General features: G+C 44.8%; 1 long non-coding RNA gene and 1 pseudogene across 1 annotated transcript; one reads left to right on the top strand and one right to left on the bottom strand.

Moving 5' to 3' along the window:
* Positions 1–507: 507 nt before the first annotated feature.
* Positions 508–3,242, top strand: LOC472989 (keratin, type I cytoskeletal 18-like; annotated as a pseudogene).
* Positions 3,243–6,735: 3,493 nt separating this feature from the next.
* On the bottom strand, positions 6,736–11,517 carry LOC104007957 (uncharacterized). Its single transcript, XR_682336.3, has 3 exons — positions 11,439–11,517; positions 9,194–9,359; positions 6,736–6,922 (listed from the first exon to the last, which is right to left on the bottom strand). It is a non-coding gene; the product is annotated as an uncharacterized LOC104007957 (long non-coding RNA).
* Positions 11,518–14,774: the final 3,257 nt, after the last annotated feature.

Raw genomic sequence — 14,774 nt, 5'->3', positions numbered from 1 at the left:
CTCTTGTTATCCGGGAGAAGGGTCCGTGCCGAGATCATATCTCACGACCTGGTCACCTTTAAAATAGGTCTCGCTTGGTGATTCAGAGTATAGGCTTTGGAGTCAGGCCTGGGTTAAGTCTGAGCTCTTGACAGTTAAAGTCTGTGTGACCTTGGGCAAGTTATTTAACCAGAGTTCAGTTTCTTCAGTGGTAAAATGAGGATAATTATGGAACCATTTACTGAGTCTTTGGGAGGATTAGATTGCCAGGACAATAACCTAGCACGTAGAAGACCTCAAAAAATGATAACAGTGAGTAGTAGTAGTGCCAGTCATAGAGCCCAACAGATGATAGTCCTGATTTTATGATACACGGCCTAGAGCCACAGCCTTAGATTTAAAATGAGAAGACCTGGGTTGAAACTCCCAGTTAACTTGCTGTGTGACCTCAGGCAAATGCAGGACTTGCTCCAAGGCTGCTATGCATAAGGTTGGCTATCTTTCCCATGGAATATTCCTTCAGTGAGGATGAGCTACTGCCAGGTAGACAGTGGGTTTGGATCTGGGCCAAATATCCTGACTTCCCAAAAGTGTGGCTAGTGTAACAAAAGAAACATAGCAGGCTTTCCCAAAAATGTATGCTTTCCCTTTGTTACAAATAATGCTTAATTGAAACCAGAAAACATTAACTTCTAATTACTACATGTACCATTTAGGACTGGCTTTTAGAAAGACAACCTCACACACTGATGTTTCCCACTAATATTCAGTGGTTAACGTTTCAGAAACACAATTCAGTGTTCTAATTTATCGGTCATATATATATAAAGCTGCAAAACCTCGTATAAAGCAGTTACCTGCTGAAATCTTCTGGTTGAATTAGAGATAGAATCTCAAGCCATCCCCATCTCCCTTCCCCTCAGATCCTTCTTTCTCCCTACCCATCAATCTTGCCCAGGTGAAACTATTTCAAATTCCATAACATCAAAAGCACAAGCAACAAAAGAAAAAAAGCTGGACTTCATTAAAATTAAAAACTAGGCTGGGCACAGTGGTTCACACCTGTAATCTCAACACTTTGGGAGGCCAAGGCAGGAGGATGACTTGAGGTCATGAGTTCAAGACAAGCTGAGGCAACACAGTGAGACCCTGTCACTATTAAAAAATAATAATAATTGGCAAGGTGCAGTGGCTCATGTCTGTAATCCCAGCACTTTGGGAGGCCAACACAGGAAGGAGGATTGCTTGAGACCAGGAGTTCAAGACCAACCTGGGCAATGTAAAAAGAACCCATCTCAGGAGGTCAAGGCTGCAGTGAGCTGTGATGGCACCACTACACTCCAGCCTGGGCAACACAGTAACATCCTGTCTCAAAAAAAAATTAAAGTCGTCGGCAAAGCCTGAGTCCTGTCCTCTCACTCTCCTCCCTGGACAGCATAAGCTTCACCACTCGCTCCACCTTCTCCACCAACTACCGGTCCCTGGGTTCTGTCCAGGCACCCAGCTACAGTGTCCGGCTGGTCAGCAGCATAGCCAGCGTCTGTACAGGCACGGGGGCTCTGGTTCCCGGATCCCCATGTCCCGCTCCACCAGCTACCTGAGCAGCATGGGTTCCGGGGGCCTGGCCGCGGGGATGGCCGGGGGTCTGGTAGGAATGGGAGGCATCCAGAACAAGAAGGAGACCGTGCAAAACCTGAACAACTGCCTGGCCTCCTACCTGGACAGAATGAGGAGCCTGGAGACCAAGAACTGGAAGCTGGAGAGTAAAATCCAGGAGCACCTGTAGAAGAAGGGACCCCAGGTCAGAGACGAGCCATTACTTCAAGACCACTGAGGGCCTGAGGACTCAGATCTTCACAAATACTGTGGACAATGCCTGCATTGTTCTGCAGATTGACAATGCTGGTCTTGCTGCTGTTGACTTTAGAGTCAAGTATGAGACAGAGCTGGCCATGCGCCAGTCTGTGGAGAGCCACATCCATGGGCTCCGGAGGTCACTGATGACACCAGTGTCACTCGGCTGCAGCTGGAGACAGAGATCGAAGCTCTCAAGGAGGAGCTGCTCTTCATGAAGAAGAACCACGAAGAGGAAGTAAAAGTGTTGTACCCGAGCGAGTTAAAAAAACGCCACACTTTGGGACGAATTAAGAGTCCTTTATTAGCCGGCGACCGAGAGACGGCTAACGCTCAAAATTCTCTCGGCCCCGAGGAAGGGGCTTGATTAACTTTTATACCTTGGTTTAGAAAGGGGAGGGGTGGGGTCTAGTTAAAACAATTTTACAGAAGTTAAGTAGTCAAAAAGTTAAAAGGATAAATGATTACAGGAAAGTAAACAGTTCCAGATGCAGGGGCTTTAAGACTATTACAAGGTGATAGACGCAGGGCTTTGGGCGTTATCAATCAGATGAATTCTTGGGGACTGTGGATATAGCTTGCCACAGTATCTTATCAGTTAATTGCATTCTTGGATGTGCTGGGAGTCAGCTTGCACAAGTTAAGTCCTTGAGGAAGGGGCTGCCAGTGAAAGAGCCAAGATGGAGTTTGTCTGGTTCTCTTAGCTAAGGGAGAGTCTGTTCAGGTGGAAACAAGCCTAGGTGAAAAAGGAAAAATGAGGTTGGGCATTACAAAAGGCCTACAAGCCCAGATTGCCAGCTCTGGGTTGACCATGGAGGTAGATGCCCCCAATCTCAGGACCTTGCCAAGATCATGGCAGACATCCGGCCCCAATATGATGAGCTGGCTCAGAAGAACTGAGAGGAGCTGGACAAATACTGGTCTCAGCAGATTGAGGAGAGCACCTCAGTGGTCACCACGCAGTCCACCGAGGTTGGAGCTGCTGGGATGATGCTCACGGAGCTGAGATGTACAGTCCAGTCCTTGAAGGTCAACCTGGACTCCATGAGAAATCTGAAGGCCAGCTTGGAGAACAGCCTGAGGGAGGTCGAGGCCCGCTATGCCTTGCAGAGGTAGCAGCTCAACGGGATCCTGCTGCACCTGGAGTCAGAGCTGGCACAGACCCGGGCAGAGGGACAGTGCCAGGCTCAAGAGTATAAGGCCCTGCTGAACATCAAGGTCAAGCTGGAGGCTGAGAGCACTGCCTACTGCTGCCTGCTGGAAGATGGCAAGGACTTCAATCTTGGTGATGCCCTGGACAGCAGCAACTCCATGCAAACCATCCAAAAGACCACCACCCGCCAGATAGTGGATGGCAAAGTGGTGTCTGACCAACGACACCAAAGTTCTGAGACATTAAGCCAGCAGAAGCAGGGTACACTTTGGGGAGCAGGAGGCCAACAAAAAGTTCAGAGGTCAAAAAAAAATTGAAAACTTTTCTATGTCAAAGAACACTATGAAGAAAATGGGGGTAAAAACCCCACAGAATGGGAGAAAATATTTGCAAATCAGATATCCAATAAGGGTCTAGTATCCAGAATTTATAACAAACACTTTCAGCTCAACAACAGAAAGACAACCCAATTTAAAAATGAGCAAGGGACTTAAATTGACATTTTTCCGAAGAGGATGTACTGATGGCCAACAAACACATGAAAATATATTCATCATTAGTCATTAGGGAAATGCAAATTAAGGCACAGTGAGATACCACTTCACACCTCCAGGCAAGCCTTCCTCCTCTAATTTCAACCCTGCCAACAAACCCCCTCTCTCAGTCCCCCTCCCACCACCATCCCTTCCTCCTTCTCCTTCGGCTCCGCTCCCCCACCCCCTTATCCTGGTCCTCCATCCCAACCTTCCTTCTCCACTGCATACCCGGTCTTGCACCCAACCCCCTTCTGCCAAAGGTCACTCCCACTACCAAAGGTCTTACAAAGTCCTTCCCTTGAGAAAGGTGTTAGGGCCGAAGGCATAGTCCAAGTTCATGTTCCCTTCTCCCTAGCCAACCTCTCCCAGCTTAAAAAGAGACTTAACTCCTTTTCCACCGACCCCAGCTCCTCCCACAAGGAATTTCTGTATGTCACTGAATCTTATGACCTTACCTGGCATGACGTTTATGTCATCCTCTACTCCTCCCTCACCCCGGATGACAGGGAATGTATCCAGACAACCACCCAGGCCCATACAGACACCCTCCACCAACAAGATGCTGCCCATAACCTTATAGGGACCCTAGCTGTCCCCAGAACTGACCCCAATTGGGATTATGAAGCAGTTTCCTCAGACAGACAGAAACGAAGCTATATGATATCATGCCTCCTAGCTGGCGTGGATAAAGCTGCCCTTAAGGCTGTAAACTATGAAAAGATAAAAGAAATCACTCAAGGCCCCAGTGAAAACCCTGCTCTTTTCTTCTCCCGCATTTCAGAGGCCATAACTAATTATACCACCTTAAGCCCTGATACCAATGAGGGCAGAATCTACCTACCCATTTACACTTCATTTCCCAGTCAGCCCCCAACGTCTGAAAGAAACTTAAAAAACTAGAAGATGGCCCTCAAACCTCCCAAAGAGACTTAATCAAAGTGGCCTTTATGGTCTTTAATGATGATGGCTAGAATTTAAAAAAAGAACAAAAGAAAGAAAAGAAAAGAAGTATTGGCAAGGATGTAAAAAAAATTGGAACCCTCATACATTATTGGTGGGAATGTAAACTAGTGCAGCTGCCATGAAAAACAGTTTGTCCCTCAAAACACGAAACATAGGATTACCATATGAGTCAGTAATTCCACTCATGAGTATGTTCCCACAAGACTAAAAACAGGTGTGCAAAGAAAAACTTGCACACAAACGTTCACGTAGCACTATTCACAATAACCAAAAGCTGGAAACTACCCAACTGCCCATCAACTGATAAATGGATAAACAAAATATAGTATATCCATACAAAGAAATATTATTCAGCCATAAAAAACAATGAAGTACTGACACATGCTACAACATGGATAAACCTCGAAAATATGATGCTAAGTGAAAGAAGCCAGACGTGAAATGCCACAGAGTGTATGATTCCATTTACATGAAACATTCAGAATAAGCAAACCTACAGTGACAGAAAGCAGATTAGTAGTTGCCATGGGCTGAAAGGAAGAGGAACCGGGGAATGAGTGCTTAATAGATAAGGGGTTTCCTTCTGAGACAATAAAAATGTTATGGAACTAGATGGTGGTGATGGTTGCACGACATTGTGAATGTACCACATGTCACTAATGGTCAATTTTATTTTATGTATATTGTACCACAATTTAAAAAAAACTCAGTATCTCTCTGGGCTCAGGTAGGTAATAGAAGTTAATGAACCTAGCCCGTTGTGAAACTGAGGCGAACTGGAGTGTGGAGATCTCCCTTAAAGAGGACACCTACTATACAACGCCAGCTGATAGTTTTAAAGAAAGAATTTGGGACCCTTGTTGCCAGATTTTTCAATCTTTCAAGAAAAGCAAAAATCAAATTTGAATGCATGTAGAAGTCTCTTGGTAACTTGTTAAAATGCATATTTTAACTCAGTAGGTCTATGGTAGGACCCAAGAATATGCATTTCTTTTTTTTTTTAGACTTTATCTTTGGAGTAATATTAAGTTCACAGTAAAACTGAGAGTAAGGTACAAAGATTTTCCACATACTCCCTGCTCCCACACATACATATCCTCCCCCATTATTAACGTCCTCAACCAGGGCGGTGCATCTGTTACAACTGATGAAGCTACATTGACACATCATCATCACCCAAAGTCCATAGTTTACATTAGGGCTGTTCTTGGAGTTGTACATTCTGAGTTTGAACAAATGTATAATGGCATGTGTCTACCATTACAGTAAAGAATGTGAGAGTCTAATAAGAAATGCCATTATCTCTGGTGGTGCTACGGCACCACAGATCACACTTGGAATGGTAAGGGTCTAGATTACAGGTTCCCAAACTTGGCTGTACCGGGAAGCACCCAGAGTGTTTAATAAATACCAATGCTTAGGCCCCACCCCCAGGGATTCTGATGTCATGGGGTCAGAGTGAGATCTGAGCATCAGGATTTTGTAAAGCCCCACACCCCACCCCCTACATCATTCTAATGGGCAGCCAAATTTGAGAGCCCGCATACTAGATGGCCCTTATGGACTCCACAGCCCTAATGATCTCTCATGTGGTGAAATATTTCTAGAGGACAAGGTCACAGTTTTCCCCCAAGGTAACCTTTTGAAAATAATTAATCCGGAGAACCTCCTCCCCAACAAAGCATTCCAAGCCTCAATGCTGGAGAATGTGACCTACAGCTCGGATGTTGTATAGGCCCTAGATTCTGTAACTCTTGGCAGCTTTTGTAACTGTGGTCTTCTTTGGCCGGTAACTCCTTCTTTGGTGTACTGACTTTCGTTAGCAAGTTTCGTATAGTTGGGTCTGCGCTGTTAGTCAACCAAGCTAAAAATGACTCCTTTGGAGAAAAGAAGAATGCATATAGCCCACAGGGTGACAGAGGCTTGAGGGCTTGCCCAGAGCAAAGCAGCATGAGTCATTTTGGTCAGGGCACAAAAGGGAAACAGGCAAGGAAAATAGAGCAGTAGATGTGTTCTTGAGTCTCCTGATTCAGTCTCGGGGAAACCTGTGACTGCATTTATCTTCCTGCTTTCTACCTCCCTCACCTCCCAAACCAGCTGTGGTCCTGGCTCAAAGAGGAATACTTAACAAAACATAGAAAGAATTGAAAGCCGTCACCGAAGCCTCAAAAAGAGCAGGAAGGTAAGAATGGAGGCCAGAAAGGAGAGTGAGAAACTTGGCAGTGTTTCCTGACAGGGCCTGCTCTCTAAGTGCGTTACCGGGGTGACTCATGCCTGAGATGACAGGGTATGAACACATTTGTCTTTATTATCTAGTAAATAGTACCTGTGTGTGGCTTTCTTTTTTGTTTTTATTTCTCCCCTGGTTCCCTGGGGCTTTACTTCTTAATGTGGTCACTTTGAACATCATTGGCATCAATTCACAACAGGGAAACATCTGTGAGAAGAAACACACCAAGCGGGGAATCTTTCTGGAACAAGGATGCAGCAACACAGAAATTAGCCTGATCCTGTTGCCTTAAGCTGCATTCATGTAGTAATCCAGGAAATGCAGTCTCTTTTTTCTGTGATTGGCCAGACAAATCCTCCTTCTGAAGAAACTTAGATTTCAGCCTCCCCGAACCAAAAGAAAAAAAAGAATTAGGCAAAAACATCATAGTGGAGCATCTATCAACAAAATATGTGCACGGAGAGGTTTCAAAATCATCTTGAAGACTCACAAGAATCGTCTTTCCAAAAGCAGTAAGGAGTAGAAGTGTACAACTGATTCAACTAAGGACAGGGCCATCAGCTCTGGATGCCAAAATCTTCACCACTCACAGACCAGCAAGGGCAGGTCTTCCCACTCGGCATCCCTAGATCCTGAATATGGCCCAGAGGTCTTTAGCTTCCCGTTGCAGCTTTTTGGAAGCCGGACTCTCTCCTCTGGCTGTCCCTGATCCTCCTCTGTGCTGGTGCTGTGGCACATAGCCCACCAGAAGTGATACCCACCAGCCGTCCTCACTAGCTTTTCAGGTCCTTAAGAGCTAAGGCTGTCTGATTCATCCCAATATCTCCAGGGCTTAGCATGGTATCCAGCACAGAGTAGCTGCTCAGCAAATGCTTGTGGAGTTAAATAAATTGAATGAATAATACTGAGTAAGACTACTTGCATATCTCTTTAGCACTGACAACTCATAGTCCAAAGCTGCACCCTACAACCGCCTTATCTCTGCTTGTGTGACTTTGGTGATGGGGAACACTCCACTTGAGAACAACCCATTCTATTGTTGTCTAGCATTGGCCATTATTTATTGTAATAATAACAATAACAATAGCAAACACTTATATGGTACTTACTATAATACTAGGCAGTTTTTAAGCATATTCACCAGTCTCAGTTTAGAGATGAGACAACTAAAGCACAGAGATGCTAAGCAACTTGTTCAAGATCATACAGCTAATAAGTGACAGAGCTGGGTTCAGGCAGGCACAGCCCAACCCCAGCATTAATAGTCTCAACCACCAAATTATAAGTCTCTAAACTGGAACAAGTCTCCCTCTTACCCTCTTACTTCCTCCACCAGAGATTGTCCTGCATGGGTTAGCACAGAGCTGGAGTCAGACCAGGTTCTTGCCAGTACCCTACGTGGCTAACCAGGTGGCTTGAAACAGAGAGGGCATCTCTGCCTCAAGCTTAGTCTTGGAGTTATTGTTGCCCATCATGGGTAGAGCCAAGGGAGGATGAATATGGTCCAGGGTTCACCCATTATGTAGATGAACTCTGGTCATAATGGGGTTATGGTCTTGTGGTTTCCTCCTCTCTTACCCCAAATGGGAGTTTTCCTTTCAATTATCTTTATAACAAGTGTGGTTGCAGCTTCAAACCACAAACCACTAATATTTTTATTGGCAAGTGCATCCTCTGATACGTATAGTTCTGTTGAATGGGTGAAATATTTATCACCAGATGCATTTGTTTTTGTAGTTTTTATAATGCTTGGAAAGGGGCTGAGTGTCTCTGGCCTTAATCCCTTCTTTGGCTCTACTGCCACTGTCCTGGTTTAGCTCCCCCCAAATTTTACCTGTATAGCCTCTGAACTGGTCTCCCAGACTCCAGGCTGACCCCTCTAATCCATCTTCCACATAGGCTTACAGCTCCATCTTTCTAAAGTACAGCTTTTGCCATGCCATTCCTTTGCTCAAAAATCATTTATTGACTCCCAGTTGCAGCTAATTGTAAGTTCCCATCACCTGGTTCCTGTAGCCCTTCAGGAACTTTCCTTCCATAAACCTTTATCATGAACCTTATACATTAGCCACACTGGACAAGTTTGCATTTTCTAGGCCTGTCCTGTGCCCTTCTGTTTCCATGCTTTGCTCATGCTGTTTTCTTTCCCTGTAAATCTTTTGTTTATACCTTCACTCATTCTTTCATTCGTATATTCATGCATTCCACAAAGTTTACTATGCACCTTCTTCAAGCCAGGTCCTATGCTGGGAACCAGTAATGAATTAGTCATGGTCCTCCTCTCAAGGAGCTTAAAGTCTAATCTAGACTCCTTCTGGTCACGTCCATGACCACCTGTCACAATCTTATCGGAAAGGATACAATTTCCCTCTCCTCAAAGCCTTTTTCCAATGTTTCAGCTGGAAGTAATCTTTTCCCCCCTCTGAGGCTTATCCCTGGCCCCGCATCCCCATCTTCTAAGGACCCCCATTTTCCAACCTTGCATCTTGTATTATAATGATGCTGATGCTTATTTCCCCTGGATGATACAAGATGTGCTTGGCTTCTTGAGGCAGAATTCCTTTGCATCCAGGGACCAGCAGAGGAGCTGGCCCACAGTGGACTCATATCCAGCCAATGCTGCTGATTGACACTTCATCCACCACTGGTGAGAACACAATTAGAGAGATTACACAGAGCACTCATAAAAGGTAGTGTCTCCCAGCTTTGTTGAGATATAATTCACATACCATACAAATTACCCATTTAAAGTGTACAATTCAATTATTTTCAGTATATTCACAGAGTTGTGCAACCATCACCTCAATCAATTTTAGAACATGTTCATCACCCCAGAAACAAACCTCATACCCATTAGCAGTCAAACCCCCATTTCCCCTCAAGCCTCCTCAGCCCTGGGCAACCATTAATCTGTTTTCTTTCTGTATAGACAGAAATTGGACTATTCTGGACTTTTCACATAAATAGAATCATGCAATACACGGCCTTTTGTGTCTGGCTTCTTTCACTTAGCGTAATGTTTTCAGGGTTCTTATGTATTGCATGATATTTTGGTTTTTTATTGACAAGCCACATTCCATTATATGGATGCACCATATTTTATTTATCCATTCCTCCACTGGTGGACACTGGGTTGTTTTTACTTTTTGGTTATTATGAGTAATGCTGCTGTGAACATCCGTGTACAAGTTTTTATGTGGATGCATATGATCATTTTAATCAGATATAGAATTTGGAGTGGAATTGCTGGGGAATATTTAACTCCATAACATTCTGAGGAACTGCCAGACTGTTTTCTAAAGTATCTGCACTATTTTACATTCCCACCAGCAGTATATGAGGGTTCCAATTTCTCCAGATTTTTGCCAACACGTATCTTTTTGTTTATAGCCATTCTGTTGGGTGAGAAGTGGTATCTCATGGTGGTTTCAATTTGCATTTCCCTAATGATGAATGATGTTGAGCATCTTTTGAGGTGTATATTGACCATCGGTATATCTTATTTAGAGAATTATGTGTTCAAATCCTTCATCCATTTTAAAATTGATTCATTTGCCTTTTATTATTGAATTGTAAGTGTTCTTTATATGTTCTATATATCACAGGCTTTTTAATTTTTTTCTTTATGCTTTCTCCATTTTCTAAATTTTCTACAATGACTATGAGGTACCTTGATGAGCAGAATGCATAACCAGTATGTACCAACATATATAAAAATGTAGAAACTGTCCTCATCAAATTTATGAATGACATAGAACTGGAAAAGATGACTAATGTGTCTTTTGACAAAATCAAGATCCATTCTTGGAGGAATGGAGCAATGAGTGAAATATAAATTCCTCACTTCAGTTAAAAAATTCTGAAAGGGTGTGATATGGTTTGGCTGTGTCCCCATCCAAATCTCATCTTGAACTGTAGTTCCCATAATCCCCACGTGTCATGGGAGGAACCGGTGGGAGGTAATTGAATCATGGGGACAGGTTTTACCTGGCTGTTCTTGTGCTAGTGCATACGTCTCATGAGATCCGATGGTTTTATAAAGGGCAGTTCCCCTACACATGCTCTCTTGCCTACCGCCATGTAAGAGGTGCCAATGTTCCTCTTTCACCTTCTGTCATGATTGTGAGGCCTCCCAGCCATGTGAAACTGTGAGTCCATTGAACCTCTTTAATTTTTATAAATTACCCAGGCTCAGGTATTTCTTTATAGCAATATGAGAATGGAGTAATACAGGGTATATGAGGAAAGGGTCTCTTTCTGCATATGTGGGAAGCGGCCTTAGATGACCTCCAGGACAATGTTCAACCTTCAGTGTCTATGATTTTCATGTTAGGTAGGGGTAGATCACTATTGAGAAGGGCTCATAAAATAATCTGATGGCCTTGGTGTCCTACAAGCTAAGTGGAAACCAACAGTGTGACATGGCTTCTGAAAAGAGATGGTGTGACCTGAGGTGACAAGAACAAAAGCAGGGCCTGAACTGAGGGAGGTGTTTGTCCCGCTGTTTGGGGCTGCTTAAACCACATCTGGAGCTTGTGTTCAGTTCTAGACACCACCAGGGAATCAGAGAGCCATCTATGTGGCCAGGATGGGGAGGGAAGAGTTAAGAAACCCTATCACAGGAAGAAAGTGCAGATTCATGACCAGGCACTGCATCTCCAAAGGGCTCCCCTGGGGCAGAGGGCATAGATGTGGTCTGCCAGGACTTTATGCTCTCACTTACCTGGACATTCACAGCGGTCTGCCTGGGCAGGATTTCTTCTCCCTTCAGACCATGAGACCCAGGACTGCTCCACGTCCCCCATCTCTCAGAAGCTAAAGACGGAAGCAGCAACAGGGTGAGAATCTGACCTGAGGTCCACACTGCAGAGATAAGAAGGTGCCAAAGACTCTACTGGCTAGCAAACTCAGGATGCTGTGGAGTCCAAGCTGGTAATAAAAGCAAGTCGGGTGTTTGCCTTTAAAATGTATAGAAATGTCTTTATTTACACAAACAAATACATTGTACTCAATTTTTCTTTTTCCTCCTGTTAAAATTTCTCTTTTCCTTTGAAAAAAACTTCAGGCCAGGCACGGTGACTCATGCCTGTAATTCCAGCATTTTGGGAGGCTGAGCCTGGCAACATAGGGAGACCCTGCCTCTGGAAAAAAAATAGTGTAAAAATTAGCCAGGTGTGGTGGTGTGTGCCTGTAGTCCCAGCTACTCTTATTTGTTTTTACAGTAAGAAAAACAACAGCACATGTGTGAGGCGAAGTAACCTCTGCTGGTCATCCTCAGTGCTGGGGGACAACGCGGAGGGGAGGGGCAGCAGTGACCGGCTGCAGCAGGCCCAGTGAGGCCGTCTCCCACTTTGTTAAAGAGGAGTTAGAAATCTGGATTTTAATGTGAAATCTTCCAGTTTCTAAATGTTTACACCAATGTTTAAAAACACACACAGGCGGCCAGGTGCGGTGGCTCACGCCTGTAATCCCAGCACTTTGGGAGGCCAAGGCAGGCCGATCACGAGGTCAGGAGTTGGAGACCATCCTGGCCAGCATGGTGAAACCTCATCTATACTAAAAATACAAAAATTAGCTGCTGTGGTGGCACACACCTGTAATCCCAACTACTTGGGAGGCTGAGGCAGGAGAATCACTTGAACCAGGGAAGCGGAGGTTGCTGTGAGCCGAGATTGCACCACTGCACTCGAGCCTGGCAACAGAGTGAGCCTCCGTCTCAAAAAAACAAAACAAAACACACATAGGCTCTAAATCCCCTTTGAACAACTCCACTGAAGTCTTCTCAACTTGCTTACATATCCCTGGGATGTGGAGTTCACCCCCACGGTAGAAGCCTTCTCTATCTGTGGACTGCTCTGATCCATAGAAATGGATTCCTCAAATTAAATTGGGATCAATCTCCTTATAGTACAACTGCAAAACCACCCCTGACCTGCACAGCCTCTGCCATTAGTCCTCACGCCAGTGTCTAGACCACTCCATTCATTCATTCATTCACTCACACATTTACTCCTAGGGCTCGGTTGCACAGCATCATTGAATCAAGTGGATTAAATGTGTTTTCTGCATCTCTGAGTCCCTTGGAACCTCCTAACCACATACGCCTGGGTACAGAGAAAGGCCCAGAGACACCCTAGGTCCCCTCCTAGCGCCCCTTCTGGAGGAAGGCTACCACAGGGAAGAAGTTTCCTTGGGCACTTTGTATGTCGCTTTCCTTCTGGGAAGCAGCCTGGCACAGTGAACAGCAAGCATGGGGTTTACCGGACCTGTGGCCCTGAGCAAGCCACTGATGTCCCAGCCTAGGCCTGCCCACGTGTTCAGTAGAAGTGCTGACACAGAGGAGCGGAAGAAACAGGGCTGGGTTTGAATCTAGGCTCAATCAACTTGAGCAGATTATTTAATATGTATGAGCCTCAATTTCATCCTCTATAAAGTTGGGATAAAACCGCCTACTCTCCAGGCCTGTTCTTTGCATTCAAAATTAGAAATAAATTTGCACGTTGAATGTCCTGCTCAGCAGATGCCCAGGAAGAGGGGCAGTGATTGTCATTGTTACTGATAGCCAGTAGAGGGCACCAAACCATTCTTTAATGAAAGCGGCCTCGGTTGTCCTGGCCACAAATGCAAGAAAGCCTTTATACCCCAGGCTGCAGGAGGTTCCCTAAGTATGTAGGTTATTCATACACACGCTCCTTTTTTATTGGAAAGTTAGAAATTGCACTACATTGTACCTTGGGGGTGAAGGTGACATTAACAAAAGCAGCTTGGAGTAGTGGAAAGGATACTCCAAAGGGGAAGGCTTGCAGGATGTGGGTTCTTGCCCTTGCCCTAGCCCTTGTGCTGTGTGACCCAGACACAGCCTGTGTCTGGACCCCCTCTTGTAGCCTGAGAGGGTTGGACCAGGAGATCTCTAAGGGACCCTCCAGCTGTCTATGATTAAGATTCTGGGACAAATAAATGTCATGAGGCAGCAGGTGGGGGGACTGGGTGGGGGGACATGGAATAAATGACCTCTGGATGCCCTCACTGGGGCTGGGACTTGATGATTTGTACACAGTCAAGGGAAGCCACATACAGGCTAATCTTGGCCTCACAAAGGAGTGTGGTTAGAGTTGTTGGGTGGTGGCGATGTTTTCCTGCAAGCGCACACGATGTTTATCATCTTTGTACAGGTTGATGCTGAAGCCACGAAGACCACCCAGCCTGACAAAGAAAGGAATTCTTGTCTGCCGTTGACAGCCCTCAGGTTGACGGCTTTCCATTTGCCCCCGAGGCTGTCACTCGCAGAACAATGGCAACAAGCAGGGTGGCTCTCACCTGAGACTGGCGCTGCCGCCAGAGGAGGGGGCAGGCCAGAATGGAATGGGGAGGTGTTGTTTCTCCTCCCAGGATAGGAAGGTTATAGGATCACTCCTGCCTACAGCGGACATGCTTGGAGAGTCTGTGGAGGATTATTTTCGTGTGGATGGTGTCTCATCCCATAGATCAGAAAGCGGGAAGTGGTTAAGATGTTACTCTTCATTTAAAAAAATTATAATGAACTACGGATACACACAAAAACATAAATAAATCTCAAAAGCATTATATTGAGCAAAATAGGCCATATATAAAAAGAGTACGAACTGTACAATTTCTATTTCTTCAAAGCAGGCAAAACTAAGCTACAGTGATAGAAACTGGTCAATGGTTGCCTCCTTAGGCAAGGGGAGGGTTGACTACAAACGCTGAGAAGGAACTTTCTAGGAGATGAAAACATTCTAGGTTTCGACTGAGTGATGACATGGATATATATACATTTGTAACTCATTGAACAATGCACTTAAAAATCAGTGTATTTTACCGTTTGCAAATTATACCTCAGTAACACTGATAAAAACTGCACTACAAAAAAAGTTATAATGACTTTTTCTCATTCTCAAAAGAAACACATGTTCATACTAGAAGACTGAGAAAATCAGATTTAAAAAAAAAAAAATTAGCCAGGCACGATGGCTCATGCCTGTGATCCCAGCACTTTGGGAGGCTGTGGGGGTAGGATTTCCTGAGTCTTGGAGTTTGA

The sequence above is a fragment of the Pan troglodytes genome, chromosome 11 (genome assembly GCF_028858775.2).
Source record: "Pan troglodytes isolate AG18354 chromosome 11, NHGRI_mPanTro3-v2.0_pri, whole genome shotgun sequence".
Classification (NCBI taxonomy): Eukaryota; Metazoa; Chordata; class Mammalia; order Primates; family Hominidae; genus Pan; species Pan troglodytes.
This window is presented reverse-complemented; position numbering and strand designations above follow the sequence as displayed.